The sequence below is a fragment of the Hemiscyllium ocellatum genome, chromosome 10 (assembly GCF_020745735.1).
Source record: "Hemiscyllium ocellatum isolate sHemOce1 chromosome 10, sHemOce1.pat.X.cur, whole genome shotgun sequence".
NCBI classification, from domain to species: domain Eukaryota; kingdom Metazoa; phylum Chordata; class Chondrichthyes; order Orectolobiformes; family Hemiscylliidae; genus Hemiscyllium; species Hemiscyllium ocellatum.
This window is the reverse complement of record NC_083410.1, coordinates 79,734,459-79,750,107: the sequence shown is the minus strand read 5'-3', so window position 1 is coordinate 79,750,107 and position 15,649 is coordinate 79,734,459.

Sequence of the window (15,649 nt, the reverse complement as noted above, 5' to 3'; positions counted from 1 at the left end):
ACCTCCACCTAAACCCCCAAACGATCCTTCCACATCCAGCAGAGATTTTCCTGCACATCTAAACACCTCATCTACTGTGTGTATTGCTCTCGATGTGGTCTCCTCTACATTGGAGAGAGGGGATGCCAACTTGTGCAACATTTCAAAGAACATCTCCAGGCAACATGCACCCAATAACTCCACTGCCCTGAGGCTGACCACCTCAATTCTCCCTCCCACTCCGCCAAGGACATGCAAGTCCTGGGCGTCCTCCATTGCCAAATCCTAGCCACCCGACGCCTGGAGGAAGAATGCCTCATCCTCCACCTGGGACCCTCCAACCACACAGTGACAATGTTAATGTCACCAGTTTTCTCATCTTCCCTCCCTATTTTATCTCAGATCCAACCCTCTAACTCAGCACCGCCCTCTTGAACGTCTTACACCTGTCCATCTTCCTTCCCACCTATCTATTCCACCTTCCGCTCCAACCTATCACCATCACCCCTCACCTACACACACCTATCGCCTTCCTAGCTACCTTCCCTCTCAGACCCACTCCCCTCCTATTTATCTCTCAACGTCCTAGGGCCTCCCTTCTCCCCATATTCATGACTAAATGTGCATGCCTGAAAAGCCGACTCTCCTGCTCCTCGGACACTGCCTGACCTGCTGTGCTTTTCCAGTGTCAAAGTCTTTGATTCTGATCTCCAGCATCTGCAGTTGTCACTTTTTCCTAATCTGGATATTGTCCAGGTTTTGTTACATTTGGACAAGGAATGCTACAGTATCTTAGGTGTCAAAAATGGTGTTGATTACCATGCAATAATGGGCAAAACTCACTTCTGACCTTAGTTTGATGGGAAGATCACTGATGAAGTAGCTGAAGGTGGTTGAGCCTTGAACACTTCCATGAGGACATCCTACAGAGATGGACTAGAGCTGAGATGACTGACCTCCAACAACCACAACCATCATCATCTTCCTATGTGTAGGTATGACTCCAACCAATGGGGAGTTTTGTCTTTGATTCCCGTTGATTTCAGTTATCCTCGGTGTCCTTATTGCCACACTGGTTGGAATGTGGTCTTCATGTCAAGGACTGTCACTCTCATCTCTGGATATCAACTTTTTGTCCATATATACATTAAAGATTATAAATAGATCATGAGGTGTGGCCCTGGTTAATCCAAACCAGTCATTGCTAAAAAAGCACTAATTGGTGTTAGAGTAGATTCAGAGCGATCACTGACCAAGTTAAATTGTCCTGCTTTTTATGGTCAGGACACACCCGGGCCATTTTTCACATTTTCAGATATATGCCAAAATTGTAGCTGTGCAGGGTTAACTTACTTAATGGCTCAACTAGTTTTGGAGCACATCTTCCTTAAATATTGCCAGGGCTATTAGCCTTTGTAGTATCCAGTGTCTTTAACTGTGTCTTGATTGACATGGAATGAATCATATTAGCTGAATTGGCATTGATGCTGGGAACCTCTGAAGGAGGCCTAGTTAGTTGGAACTTCTGGCTGAAGTTATTGCAAATGCTTCAAATCTATCTTTTGCACTAATCTGCTGGTCTCCTTTGTACAGCTTCTTCTCCATTTGTTTTTTACTTGTCCACTGCCATTCATGATTGGTTGTGGCAGGACTACTGAGCCTAGGTCTGATTTGTTGGTTATGGAATCAATTAGCCCTGTCTTCAAGTTGCTACTTTTGCTGCTAGACATGCAAATAGGTGACACCTCATTTTTAGGTCTGCCTGGCCCTGATCCTCACATGTCCTCCTGAATTGTTTACTGAACCAGTATTGATACCTTGGCTTAATGGTAATGGTACAGCAGAGGATATGGCAGGCTGAGAGTTTAAAGATTGCATTGGTGTATATTTTTGCTGCTGTTGATGGCTCACAGTGCCTCATAGATGTCCAGTTTTGCATAGACCTGTTAGAAACCTGTGCTACTTTACATGGTGGCGGTGCCACATAACACAGTGAGGGTATCCTTCATATGAAGATGGATAGATGGGGAACAGATTGTTAATTCCTATCTCGCACTAGCAGTCCCTGTAGTGGCTGCACACAAAGGAGTTTGGGGCTCTGAAAGCTCTGATGGTTATTGGCAATGCATGCCCAGCTGGTTTACTGGGGGGGAGCTAGTCTACCAGGAGGTAGCAGACTACAACAATGACCTGCTGAGAAAGCTTGAGCACCATGACAGTTATGTCCAGAAAGTTGAATATCAGTCTATGTCCCATGCCTGTGTTCAGTCATGCTGTCCTGCGAGGCAAGATTTGGATAAAGAGAAGGCAGTTGTTGACACTGTGGCATTGCTCCTGGTGTTGATTTTTCTTATGAAAGCTCACTGACTAAAAATGTTAACCCTTCAAAGTTTGGGAGAAGATTTGTAGCTGCTCTGGACAGCTGGAACTGACAACCGGAAGCGGCAGATTCAAACCACTACAAATGCCGGAGGAAAGATCACAGAAGCACTTCACAGGAGGCTCCCAAGCACTGAGGATGTCACCTAGACAGGGGACGAAATGTCTGCAACACAAATTCCCAACTCAGCGAACAGAACCACAACAATATTAACTCTGCTTTGCTCTTAACAGATGCTGCCAGACATGTTGAGCATTTCTTGCTTTTTTTGGTTTTATATCAGAATTCCCACATCAAGAGTGCTTTGATTTTGTTTTGTGCTTGTGTTGTTCTTGATCAGAGGCCTAAAACACAAATGATCCACAAGCTGTGATGAAGATTGACAGCAGGAAAGTGTGGATCAATGCACATAAAGTACAAGATACTGACATTGTCTCCAAATGAACACCACCTGTGAAGCAGGTGAAGTAGAACTCCTGAGAAAGTCCTACATTCACAAATTTTCATCTTGGTAAGGAAATGATGCATGGTCTCAAAGGTTTTCCAGCCTATTAATTTCACAGAGCAGTACGTCATTACTGTGCGTTCACCTTATTGGCAAGTTTCACACAGCTTAGAAAGCTCAGGCACTGACTGTTCAAGGCAGAATGCTAGATTAAAGTCAGAATTACTTGACCCTGTACTGTATCTAATTTGAGACATCGCCAAGGAAGTTTCCCATGAACCTTCAATTGCATTCATATAAAAGTGGGAATTGAACAAGTTTGTGTTGTGTTTCCATCATGCTGACATATTTTGGGGCTCTAACCTCCAATCCCTCAGCTGACCATAACTCCCCAGTCCCTCCCCTCTGCCAGTTAAATTTTTTTTGGGAGTTTCAAGGAACCCACAAATCGTGCCAGAATTCCAAATATCTCTGACACTGATGTAGACTTTATCCATCAATGACAGAATATTAACACCATTGATGTGATGATTGCCAAGACTGTGACTAAATCATATCCCTTTCTTCGATTTTTAAAAATCTGTACACCAAATATCAGAGTCAAAGAGATGGACAGCATGGAAACACCCTTTGGTCCGAACTCATCCATATCAACTAGATATCCCAACCTAATCTAGTCCCATTTGCCAGCAGTTGGCCCATATCCCTCTAAACCCTTACTATTCATTTACCAATCCAGATGCCTTTTAAATGTTGTACCAGCCTCCCCCACTTCCTCTGGCAGCTCATTCCATATACACACAACCCTCTGCCCTTAGGTCCCTTTCAAATCTTTTTCCTTTCACCTTAAAGCTATGCCCTCTAGTTTTGGACTACCCCATCCCAGGGAAAAGACCATGGCTATTCACCCTATCCACGCCCCTCATTGTTTTATAAACCTCTATAAGGTTATCACTCAGCCTCCAATATCCCAGGGAAAATAGCCATAGTCTATTCAGCCTCTTCCTGTAGCTCAAATCCTCCAACCCTGGTGACACCCTTGTAAATCTTTTCTGAACCCTTTCACAAGTTTCCCATAGCAGGGAGACCAGAACTACATGCAGTATTCCAAAAGTGGTCTAACCAATGTCTTGTACAGCCGCAACATGACTGCCCAACTCCTATACTCAGTGCACTGCATCCTCAAATATATTGAGGTCAATTCCTCAGAAAACCTCATTCTGCCTAAAAGTGCACTGCCAGAGGACGCATAGCTATGCACTGACACAAATACCCACTTCTGTGGATCTAATGAGTTGAGTTTTCACTTGATATTTTGCATCTTTCAAGTGAGCACAAGCAGGCACTAGTGACTGGGTAGGCTATGGAGAATTCACGTGGGAGTGTGCATTCTTCTCCAAGTTGTATGAAATCAAGCTGAATTCTGTTGGAGGAAAATGACCAATGTGGCCAGGTACTGACAGAGATAAGATTTCTCCACAATGGGACAGGTGAGAGCAACTTGATCAGCTGGAGTAAGAGTGGTGATATAGGGAACCAAAAACTGTTCGGAACTAAGGAATTGCCATGGAGAGGCAGTTCATCTCTGTGGAACATCAAATATGGCTCTTAAATGAGTCTTTGCAGGCTATATCCTCAGCAGGAGATGTCTACTACCTTAAAAAAAGAATACTTTACACAGATACTTCATCTGCGGCTTTACGAATGTGTTATTAATCTTCACCCAGTTGGTCACCAGTATATTTAGCATGCTTGCCTTCATTGCTCAGGCACTTGAGTATCAGCATTTAGGGTGTCATGTCGAGGGCATAGATAGGATGAATAGCCATGGTCTTTTCCCTGGGATGGGGTAGTCCAAAACTAGCTTTAAGATGAGAGGAGAAAGATTTGAAAGGGACCTATGGGCAGCATTTCCATGCAGGAGATTGTGTGTGTATGGAATGAGCTGCCAGAGGAAATGGTGGAGGCTAGTACAATAACAACATTTAAAAGGCATCTGGATGGATATATGAATAGCAAGGGTTTAAAGGGATATGGGCCAAATGTACAGGATATTGGTGAGACCTCATCTGGAGTACTGTGTGCAGTTCTGGTCGCCCTGCTATGGGAAGCATGTTAAACAGGAGAACGTTCAGAAAGATTTACCAAAATGTTGCTGCGAATGGACAATTTGAGATATAAAAATAGACTCGAAAGGCTGTGAATTTTTCACTGGAGTGAAGGAGGTTGAAGGGTGACCTTATTAAGATTTATAAAATCTTGCTTGATGTGGGAGCTTAGGAATGTGTCTGACGTTCCTGACTCTTACACTTGCAAGAAGTGTGTCCAGCTGCAGCTCTTGTTTGACCGCATGACAGCTCTGGAGCATAGAGCATTTGCGATGTTGAAGAGGTCGTGGATAGCATGTTTAGTGAACTGGTCACACCATAGGGTTAGAATTGCTGAGGGAGACAGTGAATGGGTGACCAAAAGACAGAAAAAGAGTAGGAAGGCAGTGCAGGTGTCCCCTGCGGTCATCTCCATCCATCCGCAGCTCCAGAGCTGTCATGCGGTCAAACAAGAGCTGCAGCTGGACGCACTTCTTGCAAGTGTAAGAGTCAGGAACGTCAGACACATTCCTAAGCTCCCACATCAAGCAAGATTTTGTAAATCTTAATAAGGTCACCCTTCAACCTCCTTCACTCCAGTGAAAAATTCACAGCCTTTCGAGTCTATTTTTATATCTCAAATTGTCCATTCGCAGCAACATTTTGGTAAATCTTTTCTGAACGTTCTCCTGTTTAACATGCTTCCTATAGGATACCGTTGGGGGAGATAGCACCATGGCGGGCACTGCTGTTCAGAAGGGCAGGAAAAAGATTCAATAGGACCATAATCATAGAGGATTCTGTTGTAAGGGGAGTAAAAAGGCAGTTATGTGGCCGAAAACGGGACTCCCGGATGGTACATTGCCTCCCAGGTGCTTGAGTCAGGGATGTCACCGATCAGCTGCAGAGCACGCTAAAAGGCGAGGTTGAACAGCCAGTTGTCTTGGTGCATATAGGCACCAACGATATAAGTAGAAAACGAGATGAGGTCCTGAAAGAAGAATTCAGAGAGCTAGAAGAGAAGTTAAAAAGGAGGACCTCAAAGTTAGCGATCTCGGGATTGCTACCAGTGCCACATGCTAGCCAGCATAGAAATGAAAAAATAGGCAGGATGAACACGTGGCTTGAGAGATGGTGTAGGAGGGAGGGATTCAGATTTGTTGGACATTCGGACTGGTTCTGGGGAAGGTGGAACTATTACAAAATGGACGGTCTACATCTGAACCAGATCGGAACCAATGTCCTTGGGGGAGTTTTTGCTACTGCTGTTGGGGAGGTTTTAAACTAATGTGACAGGGGGCTGGGAACCAGAAGAGAAAACAAGTAGGCAGCAAGGTGGGGACTGGAGACTGTAAGAATTATGAAGATAGCATTAATAAAGGGAAGAGTAGGCAGAGATCTGATGAGTGCAAAAGAACCGGTGGCCTGAAATGCATCTACTTTAATGCAAGGAGTATAGTGAGTAAGGCAGATGAACCTAGGACTTGGATCGGTACCTGGGAGTATGACTTTATTGCAATCACAAAGACATGAAGGAAGTGCATGATGATTGGCAACTAAATTTCCAGGATATAGCCACTTCAGATAGGACAGGGAGGGAAGTAAAAGGGGGAATGGAGTTGCATTGCTGGTCAAGGACGATATCAAGGCTGTGCTAAAAGAGCACACAATAGAGATCTTGGGTAGTGAGGCATTATGGGTGGAGCTAAGAAATAAGAAGGGTGCAGTTACATTGTTGGGACTGTACTACAGGCCTCCCAACAGTGAGCTTGAGATAGAAGAACAAATATGTAAACAAATTATGGAAAGATGTAGAGGCAATAGGGTCGTGGTGATGGGAGATTTTAATTTTCCCAACATTGACTGGGATACACTTAGCGTCAGAGGTCTGGATGGGGTAGAATTTGTAAGAAGCGTCCAGGAGAGTTTTCTAGAGCAGTATGTCAATATTCCAATGAGGGAAGGGGCCATATTGGATCTGGTACTGGGAACGAGCCAGGACAGGTGGTAGAAGTTGCGATGGGGGATTTCTTTGGGAACAGTGACCACAATTCTGTAAGTTTTAGAATACTCGTAAAGAAGGGAATGGTCCTAAGGGAACAGTACTAAACTGGGCCAAGGCTAATTATATCAAAATTAGGCAGGAACTCGGAAATGTGGTTTGGACACAGCTATTTGAAGGGAAGTCCATATTTGAGATGTGGGAACCTTCAAACTTAGGTTAAAGATAGTGCAGGATAGGCATGTCCCATTGAAGGCAAAGGATGGGAAGGGCAAGATTCGTGAGCCTTGGACGACAGGAGAAATTGTATGACTAGCCAAGAGGAAAAAGGAAGTGTACATAAGGTCTAGGCAGCTAAGAACAGAACGGACCCTGGAGGAGTATTGGAAGAGTAGGGCAAGTCTTAAATGAGGAATCAAGTGGCTAAAGGGGGTCATAAAATAGTTTTAGTGAGCAGAATTAAGGAGAATCCCAAAGCATTTTATTCTTATATAAGAAGCAAGCGGGTAACTAGAAAAAAGATTGGTCCACTAAAGGGCAACAAAGGAAGGCTGTGTGTCGAACCTGAGCGAATGGGTGAGATTCTGATTGATTACTTTGCATCAGTGTTCACTGAGGAGAAGAACATGATGAATGTTGAGATTAGAGATAAAAGTTTGATTAGTCTGGATCACGTTGACGTAAGTAGGGAAGATATGTTGGGTAGGCTAGAGGTTATTAAGGTGGACAAATCCCCAGAACCAGATGGGATCTAACACAGGTTGCTGAGGGAGACAAGAGAGGAAATAGCTGGGGCCTTGACAGATATCTTTGGGCATCCTTAAATACAGGTGAGGTGCTGGAGGACTGGAAGGTTGCTCACGTTGTTCCCCTGTACAAGAAGGGTACTAGGGATATTCCAGGTAACTACAGACCAGTGAGCCCGACATCAGTGGTGGGAAAGTTGCTGGAGAAGGTACTGAGGGATACGTTCTATTTATATTTAGAAAGGAATGGGCTTATCAGTGATAGATAACATGGTTTTGTGCGGGGGAGATTGTGCCTTACCAACTTAATAAAGTTCTTCGAGGAAGTGACTAAGTTTATAGATGAAGGAAGAGCTGTTGATGTCATATACATGGACTTTAGTAAGGCATTTGATTAGGTTCCCCATGGTAGACTAATGGAGAAAAGGTGTGCAGAGTGTTCTAGCTAGGTGGATAAAGAACTGGTTGACTACAGGAGACAGAAAGTAGTAGTTGAAGGGAGTTTCTTGAAATGGAGAAAGGTGACCAGTGGTGTTCCACAGGGGTCAGTGTTGGGACCACTGTTGTTTGTAATATACATAAATGATCTGGAAGAGGGCACTGTTGGTATGATCAGCAAGTTTGCAGATGACATGAAGATTGGTGGAGTAGCAGAAAGCCTAAGGGACTGTCAGAGAATACAGGAGGATATAGATAGACTGGAGAGTTGGGTAGAAAAGTGGCAGATGGTTTACAGTCCAGACATATGTGAGGTGATGCATTTAGGCAGGACTAATTCTAGAGCGAATTACACAATGAACGGAAGCGCCTTGGGAAAAGTTGATGGGCAGAGAGATCTGGGAGTTGCAGGGCCATTTTACCCTGATGTTTGCTGCACAGGTGGATAGAGTGGTCAAGAAGGCATATAGTATGCTTGCCTTCATTGGATGGGGTATTGAGTATAAGAGCTGGCAAGTCATGTTAAAATTATACAAGATATTGGTTCGGCCACATTTAGAATACTGTATCGCCACATTACCAAAAGGATGTGGACACCCTTCAGGCACTCTGCCTCTATTCCTGATGAAGGGCTTTTGCCCGAAAAGTCGATTTTCCTGCTCCTTGGATGCTGCCTGAACTGCTATGCTATTCCAGCACCACTCTAATCCAGAATCTGGTTTCCAGCATCTGCAGTCATTGTTTTTACCTCGTTGATTTTAACCCTACTGCGAATCCTCTTGCGAGGATGCCTGTCTTGAAGAAGTTTTCCTCCTCTCTCTACAAGAATCTCAGGGAGTCTCTCTCCCACTGCAACTCCCAGGTCATTTCTTCACCTATTGTACTCTATGCTACTTTCTCCCCAACTCCATCCTCCTCTCATTTATCTTTCCACCCTTCAGGCACTCTGCCTCTATTCCTGATGAAGGGATTTTACCCGAAACGATTTTCCTGCTCCTTGGATGCTGCCTGAACTGCTGTGTTTTTCCAGCACCACTCTAATCCAAAATCTGGTTTCCAGCATCTGCAGTCATTGTTTATACCTACTTTGGAGAGGGTGTAGAAAAGGTTTACGAGGATGTTGCCTGGTACGGAAGGGGCTAGCTGTGAAGAGAGGTTGAGTAGGTAAGGCTTATTTTCGTTAGAAAAAAGGAGATTGAGGGGGAACCTGATCGAGGTTTATAAAATCATGAAGGGTATAGACAGGGTGGATAGAGACAAGCTTTTTCCCAGGGTGAAAGATTCAATAAAGAGAGGTCACTCTTTCAAGGTGAGAGGTGGAAAGTTTAAGTGGGATACACGCAGCAGGTACTTCATACAAAGGGCAGTAGGCGTTTGGAATGCGTTGCCAGCAGAGGTGGTAGAGGCAGGCACGGTAGATTCATTTAAGATGCGTCTGGACAGATGCATGAGTAGGTGGGGAGCAGAGGGATACAGATGTGTAGGAATTGGGCAACAGGTTTAGACAGTTGATTTGGATCAGCTCAGGCTTGGAGGGCCGAAGGGCCTGTTCCTGGGCTATAAATGTTCTTTGTTCATGAGGGCATAGATAAAGTGAATGACAAGGGTCTTTTTCCTGGGATGGGGGAGTTCAAAACTAGGGGCATATTTTTAAGGTGAGAGGAGAAATACTTAAAAAAGGACACGAGGGGAAAGGTTTTCATAAAGAGAGTGGTTTGTATGTGGAATGAACTGCCAGTGGAAGTGGTGGATGCAGGTACAGTTCCAACATTTAAAAGACATTTTTAGAAGTTCATGAATAGGAAAGCTTCGGAGGCATACGGGTTAAGCACAGGCAGGTGGGAGTAGTTCAGTTTGGGAACATGGTCAGCATGGACTGGTTAGACCGAAGGGTCTGCGTCTATGCTGTATGACTCTATGATTCTACATGGCATTGGTTTAGAGTAGAAATGATGATGAAAGTGGATATAAAAGTGGAAACCTCATTCAAAGTGCTCCTACTTTGGACTTATTGCCTCTACCCCAGTGGCCACCTGACATGCTGCAGGTCCAAGCCCAAGCCTTCCTCTGCATGGTGCTGGTGAAGTTGTCTTTGTTTGGGCCCTCAAGACGTGAACATATCCATAGTTAGGGCAGGGCTTTGAGTAACATCAATCCCCCCCAAGATCATGTGAACAAGTTTGATCAGAAATTGTATTTGGCAGATTTCTGGCCTGAATACAGGTGCAAGAAAAGAGGCAGGTGGGTGTCCAAGTTCACTATGACATCTGGCCTGCCAGTTTTGTGGTGTTATACTGGGCTTGAGCTTTTTTCCTGGAAGTTGGATCAGACATGAAACCTGGCTGGAAGCATGGGTAAAACTAATTAAGAAGTCAACAATCAGAGGCTGACTCAGTCACCGGCACAGCAGTTACCTTGAATTGGTCTCATTTTTGGTGGCAGGAATTGGTACACAGCACTCCCCATTCCCATTAAGAGTATTGCTCAACAGGGAGACATCTACAGACCCATTAATTCTCTTAGTGTAACACAACATATTCCAGAGCAGGATTTTGATCTGGTTCTTCTTACTGTACAGGCAGACAATGATCATTTGAAAAATTTCAAATACGGGTTGTGTAATATGAAATGATGACCTAGGTTATTAAGTAAAATACTAACTAGAAAAAAGGAAATGTAATTTGCATGTGTGTGGATGTGTAAATATCTGATGCGATCTGAAGATCACTACACTACTTTGGAACATTCATTGCATTTGTTTTAAAGATTGTTATCTGGTATGGGCCTATTAGTGACATCTTATAGACAAACCTTCCAGTTAGTTTCAATTTTCAAATAACAAGTAAGTAGTAAAGCTGAATGGCCCATTTCATGATTGACGATGTGACCTCCAAATAATGGCCCAGTTATTTTCGCACATAGCTTACAATTCAAAGGGAAATGCATGCCGTCCTTTATGCCAAACAATTTTAAACCTGAGTATGTTTTTCTTGAAAGCAGCTGTGGAAAATGGTCTTTGAAGTACAACAGTAAAAATCCAAAAATTTACAATTCAGTTACATGTCTGTTTGGATTTAAGCAAGTTCATTTATTTTGTTAGTTTACTGATGGACATACAAATAGACATTAGAAATTAGAAAAAAATTTAAATTTGCCTACACAGCTGGGATGCTCATAATAACTCCAAATTCAAAATTAATTAGCATTTTCAAAAAGAGACTGAAGCAATATTGGTGGAAAATGAGATTTTGGTTTATGGGATATTTGACAATGCTGGGAAATTCCACAGAGCCAACATCACTTTACCAGAATGTATGTGCACAACAGACGAGATTTTGCTGGAATAATAACTGTATGTTGATGATTCATGCTTTCGTAATGAAAAGGCTTGTCAACACATTCACTGAATTAAGAAATACATCAGTTACAAATCTTCAAAAAACTTTCTAGTCTACATTTTGCCTTCCAAAATGGGATCATGCCTAGTTTCAATAATATTATTAAGAACTTTTTGGATTTGTATGCATCAAACTTTTACATGAAAATTAGAACTGGAATAACAACATAAGTACTTTTTAACGATGTCATTGCTACTAAACCAGGGAGGAAACAAATAGATCAACCGCAATCTTATTAAATGGTAAAGCAGACTTGAAAGATTCTCCCTCAAATCGTGTTTGTATGTTTTCATTCTTATAGAGCAACTTGTTAGAGATTTTTAAAATAGCAACATTTTAATTTCTAATTCTTTCTTGTCATCTTTATTTCTATTTTTCTCTGTCTTAATCCAATCTTTCTTTCCTCTTCTATTTCTTTTTTTCTGTAATGATTGGACTGTAATCTGTCCTCCTTATCAGACACTCCTTTTTCTAAAAAAAAAGTCCTGCTTCTTTCTCAGTTTTTGAATCTTGTTTAAATCTGCTGGAGCAGAGTTTTGGCACACTTTTGGCAAAATAACAGCATCAGAGTGGAAATACTTCCAAACCAATTCCTGGTCAATTTGATTTTCTATTTCCATGGGATGTAGTGGAAAGGAACCTGCCATTCCATAAAATACTGTAGGAGGAGAAAGTGAGGTCTGCAGATGCTGGAGATCAGAGCTGAAAATGTGTTGCTGGAAAAGCGCAGCAGGTCAGGCAGCATCCAAGGAACAGGAGATTCAACGTTTCGGGCATAAATGGCTTATGCCCGAAACGTCGAATTTCCTGTTCCTTGGATGCTGCCTGACCTGCTGCGCTTTTCCAGCAACACATTTTCAGCATAAAATACTGTAGTCAATCAACCAATGGTGTGAAAGAGCTGTCCACTTTGATCAGAATCTTAACTGGTCTCAGAATTACCTCGTGGGTGATTTCTCATTTTGAAGCTTACTTAGACAACAAAAAACCCATATTCTGTTCTTGTGCTATATTTTCTCCCATAAAATTATTCAGGGAGAAGGGAGATTTCATGTCTAGATAATAACTACAGTCAATGCTGCTGAAATGATCGGCAGTTCATGAACTGAATTTCAACCAATCCCCATGCTTTGCTTTCATGTTGATTCAGCAAACTGGATATCTGTTGATCAGATTGCAAGAGCACTGGCTGAAGTGCACAGCAACCTGTTTTGGTTTGGTTTACAAACCATATTCTAGAAGAACTGGAATATAGGTGTATGACATTTTAACCACATCCTGCTTTCAAAGAAAAGCAAAACCTTTAAAACTCCTTAAACTCTGCAATAATGGTCAAGTATTTGCTACTGGTTCAAAAGTAATAATATAACCCTTTCTGTGCTGGAGCATACAGAACTACTTGACAAGTAAAAGTGACTGAAAATAGGGCTTTTCCAAAAGATTATTTTGTTAGCTCACAGGCCAAATGGAAAGAAAAATTCTTGAGGAAGATGTGTTCAAAACAATGCTCCTTAAAAATGACACTCCTTGGCTGCTTTTTTCAAAAAACTTGACAGGACTGGATGGATTGATTCACAACAGCAACTTTATACCAGGCCAACATTAATCTACCTTTTTTTTATTATAAGGTGGTAACATAATGCCAGAACAAAATTTAGAAGCATGACGTTCATATGCATGTAATAGCACACATATGCACACGAGGGAGATCTTGTCATTCAGGCTGAAGATCAAGCAGAGAGTAAGATTCTAAGCGCTTATCAATGGTATCTGCAATGAAGGTGTAAGTTTCACAGCTTATCGGTATGGTAGGAATTTGAAAAAAACTGCAGTTTCTTTTAGAGACTTGGGGACAAAGAAAAAGCTTTCTTCCTGAAGTTTCTTTTACTGCTTGTTGATCAGCTTTTGAAGAATAAGAAATTTATAGCATGATCAAAAAGATGATTAACCTCCAAACCCTTCTAGCAACAAGTTAACCCAGGTGAAATTTCCATTACAATTGTCTCTAAGAAATTATAAAAGCCATTTTCAAGAAGAAAAGATTTGTAATGATATTACATTTGCTTCTCAGGATGTCTGAAACTAGTTTACAGCGCAACAATTCTCCCTAATTAATTTATAAGTGCAGTCATGGTTACAAAATTGGTCAATAGATTTAAACATAGCAAAAGTCTCAATAAGCAGTAAATGAAGAACATGGTTAGCGGGGCATTGTAATATTTCAGGAAACTGGCCTGGAAAATAAGAGAATTCCACATTCTTCACATGGAACATGGGATCCGTTGCCTCCACAGAAACATGGAAATCTGAAACACAGCACCTCTGATAATGCAACAACATATGCCTAAATTCACTCCTGAAATAGAGATAAATGAAGCAATGGAGTAAGAAATACAGAAAATATTACTCCATTACAGCTACCACTTCCAGTATTTCAATACACCCACTTTCACTGTTCCAATAATAAAAATGAGTTGCACTTCATAGAAACCAGTAACCAAAACCATAATTACTGAAAGATTTTAAGGACTATCTTAAAGAAGGAAAGACAGAAGTTAAAACCTTTGGGAGTAGGATTCCAGAGTTTATGGGATTGAAAGTAATGCCCTAATAGAGTAATGTTAAAAATCCAAAATTCAAAAGAGACTCAAACTGATTGAACGCAGGGGTATGGGAGAATAAGTAACAAAGCAAAACAAATGTCCTCACTAATGAAAATAACACAGAGCATAATCTGAACTGTAAACATACATTTTTAATATAATCTCTTCCCAGTCAGTTGGCTCCTCTATCAAAATAGTGGAAAGAGAGTTATATCTAAACATGTTAAAAAGGGGATCTAAAATATTGAAAAATGACTGACACAAATCACAATGCACTTATAACAATATGTGTTTGTTGTACTTTGGAAAGTATTTTGCATCCTTTTTTAAGGTTTTAAGGACAGTTTGGTGACAGTTGGAGTGGAGGTGGGAATGGGGTTTTTTAACTTGGGTGACTGTGTAACATGGACAAAAATTGTATACCTGCCTGTTACACATCTATTATTGACTGTTTTACGATATAATAGGTAAACAAAATGATCTGCAGTGATTATTGTTAATCAACACAGAGAAATTACATTGTTTGGCACTGTAAAGCTACCCATTAACTGCACAAGCTGTTGCATTATTGTTGCCAGTGATGTTTCTAGGCCAATATGCAAGAATGTTTGCTTTTATCTTGTTATAACAAACTTAGAATTTGAATTCTTCGTCCACAGTGGTTTTAGGAATCATAGAATTGCAAGATTCAAGAACATAAACAGAAATAATGCAAAATTGTTTAATGCTCAGGAAAAATCTTTAATAGCTCAAATAAACTTAGCAAATCAAAGTGCTAATTCTAAAAGTATAGAAAATGATAGCAGAAGAATGAAGGTATATTAATACAGAAATTCGCTTCAAATACACCTGCAGTTTTGAGTGCAGTTCTGATTACCAAGATGTGAAAAAGGATACAATAATACTGGAGAAAATGCAGAAAAGACTAACAAGATTCACGGGAATTAAAAGAATTGAACTAACAGAAAAGATTGAGCAGGATTGACTAATTTCTTCGGATATGGGAAGTCTAGACAGGGACCTGATTGAGATCTTCATAATTGTGACGGGATTTTATAGAGTGTATTGGGGGAAAGTGCTTCTACTTGTTGACAAGTCCAGAACAAGGACACACGAATATGAGTTAGCCACTAACACATCCAATGGAGATTTTCAGAGAATGGTTGCATCATGGTCATCTCACTGGGTTAGTAATCTAACAAGCCTGGGACAAATATGCTGGACTCTGAACTTCATATTCCACCACAGTAACAGAGAGATTTAATTTTAGTTCATAAATGACTCTGGAATAAAAACTTAGTATCAGTAAAGTTTAGTATGAAACTACTGGATTGTTATAAAAACCTAGTTGGTTCACTTTTGTGATATATTTTTCATTATCAGTTCTTAATTTCTGCTGAACTTTGGGCAGTTGTTTTCAGGACTTGCACACACAAAGTGAGGCCAAGAGGCCAAAAATTACTTGAAATAAGGAGAGATAGAGGAAAGACTTAACCACTCTGAGCTAGATTTATGCTCAAGGCTCTAGCCCACAAGACTACTTACAACAGTGATGAGTGGTCTTGTGGGCC